The 21,517-nt window shown below is 42.1% G+C and overlaps 1 protein-coding gene across 2 annotated transcripts in view; it reads left to right on the forward strand.

The window, feature by feature from the left end:
- Pp2A-29B (Protein phosphatase PP2A regulatory subunit A) overlaps nt 1-21,517 on the forward strand; it is a 148,152-nt gene that overhangs the window by 31,981 nt on the left and 94,654 nt on the right. For both annotated transcript variants that reach the window (XR_010850846.1, XM_067091682.1), the window contains exon 2: nt 773-967. The gene's annotated coding sequence lies outside the window, so the exon portion shown is untranslated. The remainder of the gene's footprint in view (nt 1-772; nt 968-21,517) is intronic.

A 21,517-nucleotide genomic window follows, 5' to 3' on the forward strand; every position in this document is an offset into this window, starting at 1 on the left:
TGTCAGTGTCAGCGTTGCCAACCGTTTGTTATGGTAGCTCAAATGACAAGATTTTACATGCAGCGTTGGTAACGCTGGCTGTTAAAATTCCCTCAATAGTGGGGTGGGTAACTGAGAGTTGTTCAGGCTAGTGGGATTAAGGGCTAATTCAGGTGTTAGGTAAGTATTACATTATTAGTTTTATTATGAAACTTCATATTTAGTCGATTAAGCATAATCTTTGTAAGGCCCAACTTGCTGAAGATGAAGCAAGATCAAAGTATGATTATAATTTTTTTAACTAAATTTTGAGATATTATGTTATCCAGTTGTAATTTCAGAATACTGTAGTGTTAAAATTACCATATGCTTGTAAATGAAATCCATAGTACCATTTGAAAAATGTCCCAAATTAATCCTTTGTCAATTAGATTTTGAGTTTATTTGAATACCTAATAATTATAAATATTCTTCTGCTTAAAACTGATATGCCAGATCTTCAGGGAACAGAAGTACAGTACAATATCAGCTTTTGTAGCTCATCATGTTATGGTGAGCATTTGTTGAACTACCAGTTGAGAATGTCACATGATAATCTGCAAACAAGTGCACCGTCCTTGTAGTGGTTGGATCTCTAACTTCTCTTTAATCTCTCTCTCTCAAACTCTCTCTCTCTCTTGTGTCTCTCTTACAAAGCTGTGATGAAATGCATTGTGTGTGGATCAGTATACTATACTTGCATTTAGTTTATTTTTGTAAATGATAATGTCTTACGTGTATTTCTCTTTTTCAGTTACGATTGAACTCCATCAAGAAGTTATCCACAATTGCCCTGGCACTGGGTGTTGAGCGAACTCGAAGTGAACTTATCCCTTTTCTTACCGACACTATATACGATGAAGATGAAGTGTTGTTAGCCTCAGGCTGAGCAACTTTTGGCACTTTTACCCCTTTAGTTGGAGGCCCAGAATACGTACATTGTCTCTTGGTAAGTTTTTACTTAATTTTCATGAACTTACAAGAATATGTAATTTAGTTTGCTGCTGCTAAATTCTTTTAGTAATTCCTCCTCAATAATATTTAGTCTTTTGTGTTTTTACACAATCCCACACACACACACACACACACACACACACACACACACGCACACAAACACACACACACACACACACACACATCAAGGAAAGATCACACAACACACACACACACACACACACACAGCATCATCTCTCTCTCAGCAACAAGGTCTCTCTCTCTCTCTCTCAGCACTCTCTCTCTCTGTTTCTCTCTCTCACAGTGGATGACATATTTTGTATTAAAAATTTGTGATGTTTTATTTAACAGTACATTTTTGTGGTAATCTTGTGCATGACTTGACAGATAGGATACTTATCATTAGCATCATTTTATTTTATAAGAAGTAAGCAGCATATATCTAAATACTGTCAAAATTGTTTGCAATGACAGATTGCAAGAGATACTCCACTGTATAAATTAAAAATAGCTATGTAGAAAACCCAGTCATAAGTTGTAAGTGACAACTATTTGTAGTGTTTTGTTTGGAAAGCATTTTATTTGAAAATTTGCAAAAATAAAACTTCAACCAATGTATAAAATTAGAAAGAATTGCGAATGTTTTTTTAGTGCTGCTAGTATATATGAGCACAATATCGTCTGGTCATGACCACCACTTAAACTCTTTTAATTTATTTGTAAATTGGGTATAAAAGTTATTCTTAGTAAGTTCCTTGTATATTCTCATCACATTTCTTTGTAGCATTATAAAACAAGTTTTGATGTAGGAAAACCCATTTTCATATAAGTAACTTAACCAAGTAATTACATAGCTATGGTTCTAACTCGCGTGGCAGCCTTTATTTAAAAAATCATAAGAGAGCTTCGATAGGTTAGTGTAGGTGACAAGCCCTGCCCACCAACAGGAGTACTGGAAACGACTTAGCAGAAAACCTTATTTGCTGCAACTTTTGTTTACTGATTTTCAGTTGTATGGCTGGATTTCGTTGAAGTATTATCGCATTGTTTGATTTCTTAATTTTAAGAGCTTTCAGGATAATTTTTCTAGTTCTTTGCTTATTCTTATGTCTGATTCAAGTTCACCTATTTTTTGGATTAAGGCCAAAATTGCAAACCTTATTAATCAATCTTCATATGATTCTCATACAGTTTGCAGTAAATGTAGGGGGCAGAATTATAGTAGGGAGAGAACTTGTGCTAAATGTAGTGGTTAGCAAGAGCAGAAGGTACTTGAATCTCAACTAGATAGGTTAGAGAGGGATAGAAAGGAAGGCGGCTTCTAGAGCTGAGAAGCAGTTTTCCCATAGCCTAGAATCCTATCCTAGAATGGGTTAGTAGCTATTCCTTCTTCCCTCCTTCCCACCTTTTTCTCCTGCCACTAACCCTCATACTTTTAACCCATCTACTCCTGTGCCTGGCTCCCTTGCTTCCTACCCTTGCCATTGCCAGTCTTGAGTCTAGGTTTAACAAGAATTTAGCCTAGTAGTGATACAGTGAAGTGGAGGAGGTGGCTACTCATCCTGTCGGTTCTCCTAGACCAAGGTCACTGTCATACTCCCCTAAACCTGGGAGAAGACATACCAAAGGTACAGTGGAGGCCAAGGAGGTTGGCCCACAGGTAGTTTTCCCCTCAGACAAACCTGTTACGCATGCCCTGGTATTTGCAGACGGTCACTGGAAAGGCATCTAGACAGGAGACAGTGCTGTGTAAGTGGAGGAGGTGGCTGCTCGTCCCACTGATTCTCCTAGACAAAGGTTCCTGTCTTAGTCCCCTAAACCTGGGAAGAGTCATACTGGAGGTCCAAGGGAAGTCGGTGGGGTTTTCCCATGAGTAGTCACCCCCTCAGTTGAGCCTGTTGATTGATCTCAGGCTTCAGCAGACAGCCATTGGAATGGTGACTGCGGATGTGCGTCACTTGTCGTCCTACTCTCAAGACTCCAGCCTTAACTTTTAAGCACCACAACAGCTTTCTAGATTCATCTCGTCCATTGAAGAGGCAAGCAGGCGATGCTAACCGCTCTTCTCCACTGCCAAGTTAACGGTTTAAGGAGCTGGGCACAGTCCTTAACCTTCCTGCAGCGCATGGGAGAGTCTAGATTATTTCACTCTTGAGCATGCTTCTATTAGGCACCAGTATTTGGCTCCATGCGCCCAACGATCCCTCTCAGGTGCCCGTGGTCTTTGTTCAAGCACCCATCTCTTCACGAGCATGGAAGCTGGCGCTGGGCACTTGGCAACTGGCGCCAAGTGGCCAGCGCCTGCTCCCAAGCACCCAGCACCAGCTCCCAAGCACCCGGCACCAACTCTTGGGTATCAATCTCCTGCTCGGAGCCCCAAGCACCCGTTTCTGACCGCAGCTCTCCTTCAATATTTGTGGGCGAGCTTTCCTACCCTTTTTTGGTTCCTGTTATCCCTGATCTCGCCTGCCTTGACTTTCCTGATGAGGAGTCATCCAGATGACAGTCCTAGGCTCCCCACATGGTGCATTCCTCATCTAGGAAGACACTTGAGGAGACTGAAGTTTGTTTTTCTGCTAAGAGGGAGCAAGGTAAGGCTTCCTTTGTTTTTTCCTCCTCGCTCTTAATTCTTAGGAGGTTTCTTTTCTAGGCCACCGTTTCCCCTCCTTCCCGATGGTTGGCGTTTTTGTTGGCGAAAATTGTTTTTCGTCAGAACTTGACCTCCTTGTCAAGACCTCTTTGAGTTGTTTAAAGCTTTCGGTTTCTTGAACTGGATGGTGAGAGCACTAGCCAAGAAGATTGAAGATTGCAATGATTTTGTGGAGACTTTGCCTCGGACTGGCTAGGGGTCCTTTCTCATGCAGACAAAACCTTTAGGGATGGCTCTCTTGAACTTGCGGCTCTTTTCTCTTTGGGGGTTTTGAAGGAAAGAGATTTATGGTGCTCCTGTTCCACTAAAGGAGTCACTCAGACCCAGAAGTTGGACCTTCAGTAGAAGTCAACTTAGGATCTTCTGGCACATTCTTCCAAATACCCCAAGGATTCGTCCGCTTTTGTTCCTAAGGCGGTCTCTCCTCTCTAGCAACATCCATGGGAGTAAGCCCAAGTCCATTCTAGGATCTGCTCCAATGCCCGCTTCTCGACCGGGAAGTTTCTGGGACGTGGTCTTTGGAAGAACAGAACCTTCACATCGTCAGAGAGGTGAAAGCTGTCCACTTAAGGCTTTAGTGCTTCTCGACTGTAATTCACAAAGACTGTGGCAGTCCATTCAGGCAATACAACATCCCTAACATACAGTTGTCCCTCATCTGTTGCGGGGGTCAATTTCTAGAACCCCCTGTGGTAGGGGAAAATCTGCGAAGTAGCAACCTTATACACATGTATATTTCAAATATACACTCACTTATATTTCAAGACTTTATAAACCCTCCCCACACTTGTAAACCGTTCCACACTGTTATTAACCTTTCCCACACCCAAGCACTTGAAACACTTTCTATTTAACCTATTACAGCTGAACTTCAGTGCTGGGATGCATCCAGGACACTCTTTTCTGAATAGGTTAAATCCGGAATGCTTAAAACCCCTCTAAAAATGCTTAGAACTGCCCATTTTGATAGCTTAAACCAAGAAAAATCGTCTAAAAGATGCTTATACCTGAGTATTGTAATAGTTTTATCAAAAAGTGCATTTATTCATGAAAATTATATGAAAATACAGTAATTAGTGAATATTTCTCAGTGAAAAATACCTGCTGACGGGCGAATTTTCCTTTCCTCTGATGGCTAGATATGTTCCACAGAGAAACCCACTTCTGTGAAGTCCGTTCCATGAGAACACGAAACCCTTGGGGTTTACTGTAATAGTTTTGCGGAACAGATCATCAGTGATAAAAATTCTCTTGTGTATGTAGTACATGTTACAGTGATTTACTAATTTTCTTATGTTAATATTACTGTAAACATTAGTATTTTTATTTCACCTACAAAATCCAGTTAGTATACAGTATTATTATTTTGATCTGTTATCATCGTAATATAATATGCTAAAAAAAAAAAGTTTGTCCCACATTTGCAATGTTTACGTTATGAGAATCAGGTGACTGAAGGTCCCATCTGCTACTGGAGAGGTTTTTGGATGATAAGAGACAGATCATACAACTTACCTGTTAGTTACATGGATGTTTTAGTCTTTGGACGTGCGGCAAAAGCTTTAAAACGCGCTGCAGCGCCAGTCCGATTATCCTGGGGATCGCCCCTAGTGTGCCCTCTGTCGGGGACAAGGAACTATTCAAACATGCTTCAGAATAACTTTGCCGTCATTTTGGCGACATTGTTGTCGGTACTTAAAGAAATTTCATTGTATCTGCCTACATCGAAATCTTTTTTCACTTGGTGAAGTACTCTCTTGTTGGTTTGCCCTTTGCCAGTTATTTTTCACCTATTTAGTCAGGTTTTCTGATAATTATGTCAGATTCTGGGTCTTATACCTTTAGGGTATGCAGCAAAGGCTGTAAGACTTCGAGACGTTGGTCAAGGCTAGTCTTGATCCTCATTCAATTTTGTGGCTTGTAGGAAGTCAGGAATGTTCATATGAGAGGAAGTGTGATGAATGTGTCAGTATGACTGAAAAAGATTGGAAGGCTCTATCTAAACCTATGTAAAGAAGCTTGAGAAAGATAGAGCCAGGAAAGCTTTAGCTAGAAGTTCTTCTTCTCTCTCTCAGAAACCGGAATCTCCCTTAGCTATGCAGGAAACTTCTATTAATATCCCCTCGTGGCTACTAATATTCCTATTCCTGACTCTGATATCCCTGAACCTGTCGTTACCACCTGAGTATCAAGTCAGATGGACTTTTTAACCTTATTGTGGGCAGCCATGGAGGATATTGGCGTTAACAAGTCCCTTCATGAGCGTTGGATTCTTTCAAACAGAATATTGTGAATAATTTAAACAGTGCAAAGTGTTAGTGTGGTGGAGGAGGTGGTTGCTCGGCCTACTTTATTTTCCTAGACCTAAGCCTCTGTCAAGCTCCCTGCTCCTGGGAGAAGACATGCTGAAAGTCCAAGGGAGGCGATGGGGTCTGCTCACTTAAAGCACCCCTCGAACAGTCCTGTTGTTTCCCAGGCTGTTTCAGGCAGCGTTGGAAAGGCGACTCAAGGAAGTGTCTTTCTTCAGAGCTCCAGTGATTCGGTTTGTGCACTGAGGCTTCCAGATTTTCTGGACCATTGAAGAGGTCCAGGAATCTTTCACCTTCAGGTGGTTCAGAAGAAGAAGCCATTTCGCCTTATCACAGCCTTCCTGTAGTTTTTTCTAGAGAGTCCGGAGAGATTTTTAACTTGTCAGAAGAATCTTCTCCCAGGCCCTGGGCTCATGTGCCAAGAGGTATAAGACTTCCCATTCGATCCTTGCCCAGTCCATCGTGTTTCTCCTTTGGTTTCAGAAGCCTTCATTGTGGCTTCTCGCCTCTTCCTCATCCCGATCCTGGCTCTACTGATCATCGTTCCCCAGTTGGATCCTCGTCTACTCATGACTTTCTTCGAGGGATGCACAAGAAAATTGGAAGCATTCTTGGCGGGCTGGAGAAGGCCTGGTTCTTCTCCAGCAAAGCCTTCTGAAGTGTATTTGATGCCTCCTCCTTCGTCTCGAGCTCTCGGAGCGCCCAGTACAGCTCCTCCTCGATCTGTGTCTCTTGATCCTCCTTGGTTCAGGCTCAGGATCAGGCTCGTGCGCCTAGTCAGGCTCAGGCGCTCCCTCAAGATTTAGCGCTCTCTCAGGCTCAAGCGCCTCAGGTAGCGCCAGGTGAGGCGCCATCCCAGGCTCCTTTTGGCGCCAGTTCCAGTTCAGGCTCCTCTTGTGGCGCCAGTTCAGCTCCTCTTGTGGCGCCAGTTCAGGCTCCTCTTGTGGCGCCTACTCAGGCTCAGGCTCCTCTCAAGCTCTTATTCAGGCTCCTACCCTCCTTCACAAGATGTGTGTGTGCAAGCGGAAGGTTTTTCTCCTATTTCGTCTGAGGAAGAAGTTGTGGAAGAGTTTCCTGTAGACGAACCAGACTCCTCTCGCTCGGATTATAAGAAGCTTCTTCGCTTCTTTATTGATAATTTTCCTGAGGATTTTGCACCTGCGGCTCCGGCTTCCCCTCTCTCTCAGTACGCAAGAGACTCGAAGCCTCCTACCTCTTCCTTTATGAAGTTAGTGCTTTCTATTTCAGCCAAAAAGGCATTAAAGAAAATGAACTCCTGGTTGGAAGACAAACGTGATCAGGGGAAAACCACTTTCTGCTTCCCTCCTTCCAAGCTTTCTACTAAGACGAAGGCTTGCTACGACACTGGGGAAGTTTTCTCTCTGGAGCTTCTGCCTCCTCTCAGGGAGACTTCTCCAGTCTCGTTGATTCTACCCGTCGTTCTGCGATGAACTCGGCTCGGATTTTCTTCTCTCCTTCAGAGTTGGACCACCTTTTGAAGAACGTTTTCCGAGTTTTGGAAGTCATCAGTTTTATGGACTGGACTATTGGCGCTTTGGGTAGGAAGGTAAAGTCTTTTGGTCTTTCCGAAGCGCATTTCGATGATTTCTCTTCTGTTATGTCCTGCTTAGATAAAGGGATTCGTGACGGTGCGTCTGAGTTAGCCTCCATCTTCACGTTAGGAGTTCTTAAGAAGCGACAACTTTGGTGCTCTTTTGTCGCTCGTGGAGTTTCTAGGACTCAAAGATCGGCTCTTTTTTTCGCACCTCTGGATAAGAAGTACCTTTTCCCTCAAGAACTTGTGGCCGAAGTGTCGAAATCCCTTACTCAGAAGTCCACACAGGACCTTTTGGCGCAATCCACTCGGAAACCAAAAGCTCCTCAACCTTCTCTGCCAGCGCAAACTCGTCCTCTAGTTAATCAAAATAGGCCCTTTCGTGGCAGGCCCCTCACCCGTACAGGATCTAGTTTCCGGGGCAAAGCAAGATTTGTCTCCAAGCTATCAAACCCTCAATTAAAAGTGATCTGCATGTCCTCCATGCACTAGTAGGAGCCAGACTTCAGCAGTTCTGGCAAATTTGGGAGGAGATCGGAGCGGACCAGTGGACCACGTCCGTGCTAAAGGAAGGATATTCTATCCCCTTCCTCAAGAGGCCCCCTCTTGCAACAGAACCTTTAGCTTTGACAGCATATTCCAGCAACTTAGAAAAATGCTCGGTTCTGAGTGCGAAGTAGACTCCATGCTTTTAAAAGGAGCGATAGAGATCGTGGAAGAAGTCAACTCTCCAGGCTTTTACAACCGCCTTTTTCTTGTTCCAAAGGCCTCAGGCGGCTGGAGACCAGTCCTGGACGTGAGTTCTCTCAACCTTTTCGTGGAGAAAACCAGTTTCTCGATGGAGACGACGCAATCCGTCCTCAATTCTCTTCGTCCGGGGGATTGGATGGTCTCAATAGATCTGCAGGACGCTTACTTTCACATTCCGATCCATCCCGCGTCCAGGAAGTTTCTTCGCTTCGTTTTCCAGGAGAAGACTTATCAGTTCAGGACTCTGTGCTTCGGTCTGTCCACAGCCCCTCAAGTATTCACAAGAGTTATGTCCACTGTTGCCAAAGCTCTTCATCTCAGAGGAATAAAGATCTCTCTCTATCTAGACGATTGGCTCCTTCGTTCCCAGTCTCAGTCTCAGTGCTTGGAGGATTTGAAAGTAACTCTCGACTTGACACAGAAGCTAGGACTTCTAATCAATTGGAAGAAGTCTCACCTATCTCCCTCACAATCCAGGATCTATTTAGGAATGAGACTGGAAACAGTTCCTTTTCTGGCTTTTCCGTCAGATCAAAGAATCTCGGACTGTCTCAAAAAGTCCAGAACTTTCTGGATATGGATACCTGTTCATAAAAGGCTTGGATGAGCCTCCTGGGAACTCTGGCGTCAATAGAAAAGTTTGTCTCCCTGGGGAGACTTCACATGAGGCCCCTTCAATTCTACCTCAGGGAGCAATGGAACAGGAAAACGCTTCCAGACTCTTTCTCCTTTCCAATCTCGGACCGTATCAAGGAGGATCTAAGGTGGTGGTTAGATCGAAGAAAATTAGAGAAAGGTCTCTCTCTTTTCCGTCGAACCCGAACCACGAACTGTTTGCAGACTCGTCAGAAGTAGGATGGGGAGCGGCGTTGGGGGTAAAAGAAATTTCAGGTTTGTGGAATGCGACAGAAAAAAAGAATGGCACATCAACAAGAAGGAGTTGAAAGCAATCCACCTGAGTCTCGTACACTTCCTACCATTCGTACAGGGACAAACAGTTCTGGTTCATTCAGACAGCACCACAGCGTTGTCTTATATAAAAAAACAGGGGGGCACTCATTCTTACTCCCTCAGCGAGGTAGCAAGAGACCTCCTTTTGTGGGCAGAGAAGCACAAGATTCTGCTCCTAACAAGATTCATTCAGGGAGCCCTCAACGTGAGAGCGGACTCCTTGAGCAGGAAGCACCAGGTTCTGTCCACAGAGTGGATTTTGCACGAAGAAGTGTGCAAGTCGCTGTGGAGACTTTGGGGGTCAACCTCTGTGTAGACCTGTTCGCGACGAACAAATCGAACAGGCTCCCAATCTTCTGCTCTCCTGTCCCGGACCAAGCAGCCTTCCAGACGGACGCAATGCTACTGAATTGGTCGGGTCTGGACCTTTACGCCTTCCCGCCGTTCAAGATGTTAGGTGCGGTGTTGAGGAAATTTCAGCACCACTCCAACACCAGGATGACGTTGATAGCCCCCTTCTGGCCTTCCAGGGATTGGTTCCCAGTTCTCATGGATCTCTTGATCGACTTCCCGAGGAGCCTTCCAAACAGAGTAGATTTACTCAGACAGCCCCACTTCAGGAGATTTCACGAAAACCTGTCAAGTCTGCGGCTAACTGCGTTCAGACTATCGAACGTCTACTCAGAAGCAAAGGATTTTTCGAAGAAAGCGGCTCAATCCATCGCTAGAGCCAGAAGACCATCTTCGATCAAGGTCTATGAGTCCAAGTGGAATATGTTTCGTTCATGGTGCAAAGATCATGACATTTCCTCTTCCAGAACCTCGGTGACGCAGATTGCGGATTTTCTTTTGTTCCTCAGGAATAAGAACCTTTCTGTATCCACACTTAAAGGTTATCGTAGCATGCTGGCTACTGTTTTTCGTCACAGAGGTTTGGATATCTCTAATAACCAAGATATAACGGACCTTATTAAATCCTTGGTACCTCTAAGAGGTCAGATGCTAAAGTTGTTTCGTGGAATCTTGATGTAGTCCTGAAGTGGCTTATGTCTGAGAAATTTGAACCTATGGATTCTGCTTCTTTAAGAGATCTTACGAGGAAAACCCTCTTTTTAGTTTTGTTAGCTACAGCTAAGAGAATCAGTGAGATCCACGCCTTGGATAAGAGAGTAGGATTCTCTGCTTCAAAAGCAATTTGTTCTTTCAAACTGTTTTTATGGCCAAGAACGAGACCCCTTCGCACCCGTGGCCTCGCTCTTTTGAGATTCCGAGTCTGTCGGAATTGGTAGGTAAGGAGCAGGAGAGGTTCCTCTGCCCAGTCAGAGCCTTGAAATATTATTTGCGAAGGACTAAAGATATTAGGGGTCCTTCAGATTCCTTATGGTGTTCGGTCAGGAACCCTCTTAGACCAATGTCCAAGAATGCCATGTCCTTTTTTATTAGAGATCTGATTTCTGAAGCTCACTCCAATATTTCAGAGAATGATTTGAAAATGTGTAAAGTGAAGGCTCACGAAGTGAGGGCTATCTCTACTTCTCTAAACTTATAAAAGGAACCTCTCCCTTCAAGATATTGTGCAAGCAACCTACTGGAGATGTAAGTCTGTATTTGCTTTGCATTATCTCTCGCAAGTGCAGACAGTGTTTGATGAGTGCAGCACGTTAGGGCCCTTTTTGTTGTATCTGGCACGGTAATGGGTAAAGGGGTAAAGGAGGATTAACCTACCTTTACTTACTTGTTTTTTGGAGTGTGAAGGTTTTTACGGTTGTCTGTGAGGGTAAGTGTTGGTTAGTTTTACCCCACAGTTGGTTTTGGTTTTTATGGTTATACTTTTTCTTTGGTGTTGGGTGACCCCTTTTGTAATTCATGATGTTTGTGCTGCGCCTGAGCAGGGCATACTTGTGGTATTGTCACGGCCATGTCCTAGGTGACTGATACCCAGCTTAAGCAATCTGCGACCAGGTCATTATACCCATTGCGTTTGCTCTGAGGATAGCAGGTTACTGAGGCAGTAACTGTGGAATCAGCTACCTTAGCAGGTGAGGAACTAAGAAATTTTCTACATTAATAACCTTAATGTTTCCAACAACTCTTTTAGCTGTCATTGCCCCACCTCCTAAAGGTGTCAATCAGCTATATGTAACTAACAGGTAAGTTGTATGTGTTAAAATGACATTTTATTCTAAAATAATGTTTAACACATACTTACCTGTTAGTTACATATACGAAAAGCCCACCCTCCTCCCACGGGGACAGGTAAGCAAATTATTCTGAAGCATGTTGGAATAGTTCCTAGTACCCGACAGAGGGCAGGTAAGGGCGATCACCCGATATTCGGACTGGCTGCTGCCGCCACGTTTTGAAATTTTGCCGTGACGTCAAGACTAAAGCTATATGTAACTAACAGGTAAGTATGTGTTAAACATTATTTTAGAATAAAATGTCATTTTTTTATTCTAAATAATGTTTAAATACATACTTACCTATTAGTTACATATCTAAAGCACCCTCCTCCCCACGGGACAGGTAAGCAAATTATTCTGAAGCATGTTGGAATAGTTCCTAGTACCCGACAGAGGGCAGGTAAGGGCGATCACCCGATATTCGGACTGGCGCTGCCGCGCGTTTTGAAATTTTGCCGTGACGTCAAGACTAAAGCTATATGTAACTAACAGGTAAGTATGTGTTAAACATTATTTTAGAATAAAAATGTCATTTTTTTAATTGATAAAAATTTATTTTTAATATTTTGTACATAAAAGTTTATAGTACAGTAATTCATATTTCATTGAGACAGTAATTCTCATAGAGAGAGAGAGAGAGAGACCAATGTTTACTAAGTATAAACGAAGTCTCAGCACAGTAGCTTGGGGTGAGACTAAGTCTTGAATTGACAAGCTGTGGATGAGAGAACATACAATAACCTTGAGTTGCTAACATATGAAATTTGGATTTTAAATATTTTTACGGTGATTAGAGATGAAACATCGACAGTGATAAAATATTCTCTTGGGGACTGTTATATGTGTGATAATCATAGAGTCAACTACTAAACTCGTACTGAAGCACGGTTTAGTAAATCAGAGAAAGAAAAAGATATGTTAACATGCACCTACAGTAAAAATAGTTACAGATGACGGGACAATGGTTTTTTTCATATATATATTACGATAATAATAGATCAATATAATTTATTCTGTAAGTGAAATAAGTTTTATTGAAATTCTGCTGTTTTTTCATTTAAAGATTCTATACTGAGAGAGAGAGAGAGAGAGAGAGAGAGAGAGAGAGAGAGAGAGAGAGAGAGAGAGAGAGAGAGAGAGAGAGAGAGAGAGTGTTTATGTACACTGGTAAGCTGTTTTGTGATTTTGTGGGATTTTAATGCAGAATTGATATATTTTTTGCTGTTTACATTAATATTATCTGAAAATTAGTAAATGATTTTATAAAAAATGTATTTAGTCATGAAAAAAAGAAAATTTTAAGCTAGAAAATGCTTATTTTGCCACAAAAATAAAAATAATAAATACAGCAAAATCCCACAATATAGGGAAAAATCCACGATACAAATTTAGATATATTAAATATAAAAATTCATGTTGCAGTGAGACCACGATGAGTGAACTGCGATATGGCAAGGAACGAGTGTACATATGAAATTGAGGTGGCTTGCACTCTTTTCTCTCTGCCAGAAAGCAGGAGACTCCGGAGTCCTGTGGACAGATCAGATCGAGTGAGTCAAGTCACTCAATTTTTTCAGGACAAACTAAATGTTCTGATGGGCAAGCTGAGCCATCGAATAGTAGATCCTTCCCACCGAATGGACCTTTGGTCCCCTGGTCTATCAGAATCTGTGACACTATGGGGCAGGCCAACATTGGACCCGTTTGCCACCTCAGGGAACCATTGCCTTCCTCTTTTTTGTTCTCAGGTTCTGGACTCACTAGCATGGGCAACAGAAGCCATGTGGCAAGATTGGCCCCACTTGGAACAAGAACTGTCGAGGAGCTCAAGTCCTTGCCCACGAAATGAGGAAGAAGTCCTCTGTGCACAAGTGGGAGCCAGTCTTCGCAAGTTTTGGGAGAAGTGGAGTATTAGAGGGACAGAACAGTGGATTGTCAAGGTTCCAAGGGAGGGCTTCTCCATTTTGTTCATGGAGAGCCCTCCTTTGGTCCCTTCTCCCACTGTTTTGACAGCCTACTCATGAGGCTTGGGAGAACATTCACCCTTTTTGGAGGAGGTCTCCTCTCTCCTCCAAAAGAGTCGTAGAAGAGTCGAGGACATCAGCTGATAGGGCTTCTACTACAGTCTGTTTGTGGTCCCCAAATCATTGGGGTTTGCAGACCAGTCCTCAACATAAGCGCTCTTAGTCTGTCCAGCAGACGAAGTTCAGATGGAGACGAACCAGTTGGTCCTTTCATCCATTCACCAGGGCAATTGGATGATAACCTTAGATATGCAGGATGCCTGCTTCCAATTTCCATTCCATCCAGACTCCAAGAAGTACCAAAGGTTCATCTTCCAGGACACTTTCTCAGGCGCCCCACGTCAGCATCTAAATCGGTCTCCTCTCGGAGTGCCTAGCACCACCTGAGCCTCCAACACCAGCAAAAATTCTAGGTTTGGGCTCTTTGCTTCGGCCTCTCTACAGCACCTCAAGTGTTCACTCGAGTCCTCACTCCTCTAGCAAATGGCTTCATTTAGTAGGCAATAACGTCAGACTATATCTGGACGACTTGCCTCTTAGATCCCCTTCGAGGAAAGTGCATGAAGGACTTGTACATCTCTCTCAGGAATGGGAATTATCATCAACCTTCAGAAGTCCCAGTTGGACCCGTTGCAAGAGTTCCTCCATTTGGGGATGAGTCTCGACTCTCAGACTTTTCGGGTTTTTCCATCTGCCAAGAGAATCGCCAGCTGCCTTTGGACGGTCCAGAAGTTTCTAGCCCCTTTCGTCTTGCTCGGCCCATCAGTGGATGATCCTACTGGGTACTCTGTTGTCCATCAAGGTGTTGGTCAAGTTAGGCAAACTTCTCATGAGAGTTTTGCAGTTCTTCCTCTAGGCCAGCTGGGACAGTGAAACACAGCCCAACACCTATGTGTTTCCCATAAACCCGATAATCAAGTCGGACCGGCATGGCGGCCGTCCGAACGTAGACTTCCGAAAGGAAAGCCCCTCATCCTCTGAGACCAGACTTAAGACTTCTGTTTAGACTCATCGGTTCTAAGTTGAAGAGTCCTCTTGGACTACACCTTTGCGCCCTTCGACATGGTCAGGGAAGTGCTGAGCAAGTCTTGGGATCATTGCAAAGTTACGATGATTCTCATAGTCCCGTTGAGGCCCATGAAAGGAAGGGTCCAGGACCTGCTACAGTTGTGGGTGGACTTTCTGAGACTCCTTCCCCAAACAACCATGTCTACTCAGACAACCTCACTTTAGGATATACCAAAAGGTTGTCTGTTCTTGCCGTGACAGGCTTCAGACTGTCTGGAAGCTTGTCAGAGCGTAAGAGCTTTCAAGACGCGCTTCAGAGGCTATTTCAAGATGAAGGCGTTGATTTCCTAGCCGCTTCTTCCAGGCTAAGTGGGCGATTTTCTGAAGCTGGTGTCTCAGACTCAACATCTCTTTTTCTGAGACATCTGTGACGCAAATTGCAGATTTCCTTCTTTATCTGTGGAGATCTGGGGATCTCTCATCGTCCACCATTAAAGGGTATCAAGCTGTGTTTAGTGTTTAAACACAGGGGTCCTGAATCTTGCATGAATCCCAAATCTTAATGACCTTGTCAAGTCTTTTGATGTGCCTAAGCAGAAAAGGAAGATCCAATCTCCTGGGACCTGGACATAGTGGTGAAGTGGCTGACTAGTCCCTCTTTTCAACCCCTTCGTTCCTCTTCTTGGAGAAACCTTACTTGGAAGACACTCTTCCATGTGGCTTTGGCTACTGCTAACAGAGAGTTCCAAGACATCAATAAAGGGTAGGTTTTTTCATAAGGAGATGCAATTTGCTCTTCACCCTTGGATTTTTAGCCAAGAATGTCGACCTTCCAAGCCCTGGCCCCGTTCTGTCTCCATTAAGATCTTAAAGGATACCTTGGCTCTGAGGAAGAAGAGAGAGTTCTTTGTCCTGCTTGGGCTGGAAGGTATTATCTGAGCATTACCAAGAAGATCAGAGGACCATCCAGTAACCTCTGGTGCTCTGTCAAGAACCTGTCTCGCCCTCTGACTATGAATGCATTGTCCTTCTTCGTCAGAGACTTAATTTCTGAGGTGCACTCTCAGATTCCAGAGAACATTTTGTCTACTTTTACAGTGAAAGCTCATGATGTCAGGACAGTCTCTTCCTTAATAGCTTTCAGGCACATATGTCACTCACTTCCATTCTGCAGTCTGCCTACTGGAAGTGTGAACCAATCTTTGCGTCTCACTATTTGAAAGAAGTTGAAACAGTGTTTGAAGATTGCAGTACCTTGGGGCCATTATCAGTGATTTGTGGCATGGTATTCCCAGAGGGGAGGAAGCATAGCAATCTCTTTCTCCTACTATGTCTTACAGCCGTCGTAGGCTGTCAGTTTTTGGGAGCCAGAGGGTATAGTATACCTGGATGGATTGTGATGCTTTTAGTATGGGTAGAAAGCATTGTCTGGTTCCCATTTTGTTGTGGTACTATTGCCCAGGGCAGGGCACTTATTGATGCTTTGCTGGCCGTCAGACATATCCTTTGCTGCAAAGCTCCCACCTGAGTAGAGGCACTCCATGACTCTACTGCCAAGCCACTACAGGGTAAGATGAGCACCAACCAGAGGCCATTATTACCAGCAGTAGCTCTCTTACCAAATAAGGAAACAACAAGAGTTGTCTTCAAAGCTAGCAACTTTTCTCTTTCAAAGTCATTACCATAACTTAATGTTTTGGAGTAGAATATGTCCATGCATCCCACCTCCTGTCAATGTGGGGTTCAACTATGTAATTACTTAGTAAGTTACTAATGTAATCGCTATTTCCATGATAAAATTAAGTTTCATTTATACTGACCAAGTAATTACAGAATCGGAGCCCGCAATCCTCACCTCTCTTGGGCATAAGGCTTGAACAGAATGAGGTTTCCTGCTAAGTTGTTTCCAGTACTTCATTTGGTGGTGCTTGTCTACACTAAAACCCTTGACTTTTCTACGATTTTTAAATACAGACTGCTCATGAGTTAGAACTATATCTATGTAATTACTTGGTAAGTATATATGAAACTTAATTTTATCAAGAAAATAACATTTTTGGTAGTCACTATTTGTTCTCAAAGTAGTTACACTCTCATGGTCCCCCCAGGGCTCCATAACAGACCAACCAGTCACAAAGAATTCTCATATAGTTGGTCTCGTCCAGAATAGTGCTTGTTGGCACAGTGATAGAATATAAAGGACCCGGAACAGGAGCTCCTATCTCCTGTCGTACAATCACTTCCTTGGCTTTTACTGTCTCACCTGTACAGATGTGACAACAACATAAGTCGGTGGCCATATTCATTACATACCATGTCTGTGCAAGATAAATGTTCACCCCAGTCCCATGCCTTTTCGTGAGGGAAAGTGGGTGGGTTTGGGGACACGACGACTATCAAAAATAATTTCTTCCTACACCAGAACCTGTTTTTTGAAAGCATAGCTGCTGTTTTTCCTCAAAGCAGCTTACAAAAGAAATTGACAGGTGATGAAATAGCTTAGCTCCTAATAATTAAACCCCAACAACCCAGATTCATTTTTGGTTGGAGGTATAGTCACAGGTTATTAACCATTTTCTTCATTCTGGATACCCATAGAGTTTGGCAATAAAGAAACAACACAATTATGACTGGTCTGGCTGCGGGATCATTGTTCCTCCCCCAACAATATCTCAGCAAGACCACCATTCCTGGCAATAGTGTTTCAAATTTTTTTATTCAAGGTAAAGTCACAGGTTATCAACCGTTTTCTTTATTCTGGATACCCATTAGGGTTTGGCAGTAAAGAACAGGTCAGGTCTGGCTGCAGGATTATTGTGCCTTTCCTGGTTCAGGAATACTGCCTCTAATAACCACTCCGTACACTCAGACTTCTTCGAAGAAAACTTCTCCAAAGAACGTTAACAGTTTACTCATCTTGTGGATCCCATGCAACTTAGGAAAGGAGTGAGGGTTGGTCTTTTTAATGAGGGCCACTAAAATAATTCTCAGTCCATGCAGAGAGATTGGTTTGTTTGTGCTAAGGTGTAGGAAAAATAGGACCATACGGGATGTTTGCCATGACGTCTAGGTAACCCTTAAGTGCTTAACTGAGCATAATATTTTATATGAAATATTGAGTTCCTTTGTCAGAAAAGAGGATTTTCCCTTTAAAAAGGTCCTCATTCTTGGCCAGGAGATGACGGTAAATGCAAGTAGGTATACGAGTTGTGAAATGTCCTTCTCTAAAAGAACCCAGTAGGCTAATCCGAGCACCGGATTCCAAAGCAGTCAAGAAGACTGGCTTTTGCAGCATATGAGTTGTAGTTGTATTGGGCTCATGAACTGAGGGGATGACAGGATTCTAAGAACCTTGCTCAGGGACCAGATAATGGGAAACCTTGCAGGAGCTGACTTTTGCTGTGTAATGGACTGGAGAATGAAAACAATTTCTTTGAATCAATTCCAAAACCGTAAGGCAAAAGTTCTGCCAGTGCTGCCTTGTGTGCCATGGTTGTTAAAATAGCAAGGTGCTTGACCTTAGAAAATAAAAAATGTAAAGCCTTTTTAACAGATTTCAACTGGGCTGTCAGTGTGGAGGTAATCTAACCACATTTTCCATACAGACTGGTATGTTGTATAGATGAAGTCTGTGGTTTTTGCGCTGGGTGCCTAGCAATGTTAGGCAAATAATCTTCACAGTAAACTAGATTTAAAATTCCACATGAGGGTATGGCTCAGAAAGGAGGATGCATAGATGACTTCCCCTCATCTTGTCTGGGATAGAGCAATGGACGGCAATGGCTGGTGTTGAATAAGAAACCAACGACTGTTTCGCTAATTCAGGGCTACTAGGCAAGCAGTTCCATTGAGAGCTAGATTGTTCAAAGCTTTTGAAATCATGCACAAGAAAGGTAAAAGGTATATCGTCCTCCATTTGTTCCAGTCTTGCAGGAATGCATCTCTTGCTATTGCCTGAATTAAATTAACACACACACACACACACACACACACACACACACTCTCTCTGGATATAAGGCATTGAAGTCATACTGTCTTAGACGAACAAAATGTGGGAGCATGTTAGCAGTTGACTGGACTTGAGAGGAGCTCAGCATGAGCCTAACCTCTGGATATAAGACATTGCAGTCATATTGTCTTGGACGAACAAAATGTGGGTCCCCTTTGGAGGTTTAAATTTTCTGAGATGTAAAGACAGCCAGTAGCCCCATATGTATTATCACTCGTACAAACGGTGGAGACAGGTTGGCCTGTTTGCCAGAGACCCCTTCTAGGTCCACAGATGAGTATCTCCCCGATCTCAGAGCCATTTCCTGGCATGTGAGAGCCAGATTATATAAATTCTAGTCACAATCTCAGGATTAGATCCACCACAGACCCAAACTGTAAAAGGCCCAGACTTTGTCCCAGTTGTTGTCTGGAAAAGCTGGGCTGTGCTAGGAATCTTTCAGATCCTTCCTCATTTTGGTTTAAGTGCTGTTGGGAAGAAACAACTGTCCGCAAAGAGTAGCCCATAAAGTCCCAGCCTCAGGAAAAGTCTGCTGATGTAAGGTAGGGCTTGTTCCGTTCAAGAAACATTTTGACTGGAGTCGGTTGACTACCACTCTCAGGTTTCGTCGGCACTTCTCTGGAGGCTCCCCAGATTAGCCAATCGTATAGGTAGGCCATCAGTTAAAATCCTGCATTCCTGAGTGCCTGTGAAATAAGTACACTATATAGAAATTTATGCAAACAATATGTTCGTTCAAATTTGATGGGCAGTGGATCACCCTTCATTCGGAGGAATGCTCCTTGCGGACACTGAAGAGTGGTGGAAAATAAAGCAGTCTTTCTCTGTGACCCCCTTTTAAAAGGGGGTCTGGTTTTTGTAGAAAACCATCTTTGCCTTAGTCCAAGAAAATAATACTGTATCCCCCCCCCAATGGGAGGACTTCCTCGGCATGTTAAGCTGTAACATGCAAGTTGTATGGGGCTTCACCTCTTCCCTTCATTGTAATATGCAGTCTAGGAGTTTATCTTTCTTCTTTCTGGTAGGTGTATCTTGTCCACTTTGGAAGGGGTGCTAATGCTATTGTTGTCCTTTCTTCAGGAGGGTAGTGACTGGAGGCCTGTAGGGCTCTGATTCACAGCAAGCTTTCTTTGGCTAAGAAAGAGGACACTCAGGGGTATTATTTCCAAGATTCTCCTTTTTCAACAACAGTATGTTGTGCAATTCTGTTAACAGGTTCATTCAGTGAGTTGTGCAACAACACACTTAAAAAAAGGGTCCCAACAGAAGGGAAAGAATGCAATAGCGAGGTTATATAGGGGAGTGTGATGAGTCCACTAATGCTTCCTTTCAAGATGAATGCAACACTCCAGAAAGTTTGCAGAGTGCTCCCAATAAGGTCCACATAAGTATTTTGGTCACTGCAGTGAACATTGTTCTGGAAGACTGGAATCTCTCTGATAGGTGGAGCCTAGCATAAAATTCGGCCATCCAATGGGAGCTTTTTCCTCTCATAGAGGACGACAAATGTTGCTCATTCCTTTTTAGCACTATCAGATATTGGGTTGGTGGAGACCAATGGCTTTATTTCAGCCATAAATTCTGATCTCCCAGTCATCACAAAATTCTGAAATTCTGTCTTCACATGATTGATTGTTTCAAAATTGAAGAGAGAGAACTCTGATGCCTACCAGAGAGGTTATTGATTCTGTAAAATTATTGTTGTACAAACAGCACTACTCCATCAATCGTTAATCCGGTTTCATCACTAATCCGGAACTAATTTCAGCCAGTGCAATTTCAAATTACATCTAAGTTAACATTTGACTAATTAATAGGCCTAAAAACAAACATTCTGTGGACGACAGTAAATGCCAATTGTCATGCATTTAACCAGGTTTACCAAACTTATGGCCTTTATAATGATTAATCACTGTTTCTTGTAATTAAAAACCACTTATAGTACTATGCCCTACAAAACACTGCCATACACAGCAGCAAGCTCTGACGGTACCAAATTGAGAAACAGCAGTTTGTTGACGTTAGTTACAGTAACTATCTTACGTTTATTAAGTTGAACCACACTTGCTTTTTAAAAATTTGCCAATTGTCAGTGGTGACTTTCATTACTAAAAATAGTGATTTTTATTAACCCTTGCAGGACAGGCTAAATATTTACAGGTATTATCCCACTTAAAATGTGGTTAGGCTCCAAAAAACCCATCGTTTGTTGGAAAAATCATATCCTGAATTTAGCCTAGCCAACACTAGGGTATTCAGTACCATCTATACATACTGAATATGGTAGCCTTGCTATATATATATATATATATATATATATATATATATATATATATATATATATATATTACAGTGAATCCCCAGTATTCACGGGGATGCATCCCAGCGAATAGGTCAAATCCGTGAATGCTTAAAACCCCGCTAAAAACACTTAGAACTGCCCATTTTGATAGCTTAAACCAAGAAAAACCCTGTAAAAATGCTTATACCTGAATATTTTAATAGTTTTATCACAAAAAGTGCATTTATTCATGAAAATTATATGAAAATACAGTAATTAGTGAATATTTCTCAGTGAAAAATACCGCAAATGGGCAAATTTTCCATGAATGATGGCTAGATATGTTCCACAGAGAAACCTTTTGAAATGCATGTGTCCGTGAACCATGAGAACGCATAAATACGGGGTTTACTATATTTTTACATGATATATTATATATATATATATATATATATATATAATATATTATATATATATATATATATATATATACCTCGGGTATATACATATATATATATATATATATATATATATATAAAATATATATATATATATATATATATATATATATATATATATATATATATATATATATATATATATATATTTACTTTATATATATATATATATATATATATATTATATATATATATATATATATATATATATATATATATATATATATATATATATATATATAAAAATATATATATATATATATATATATATATATATATATATATATATATATATATAATATATATATATATATATATATATATATTATATATATATATTTTATATATATATATATTTTATATATAT

Source organism: Macrobrachium rosenbergii, chromosome 48, assembly GCF_040412425.1.
Source record: "Macrobrachium rosenbergii isolate ZJJX-2024 chromosome 48, ASM4041242v1, whole genome shotgun sequence".
NCBI classification, from domain to species: domain Eukaryota; kingdom Metazoa; phylum Arthropoda; class Malacostraca; order Decapoda; family Palaemonidae; genus Macrobrachium; species Macrobrachium rosenbergii.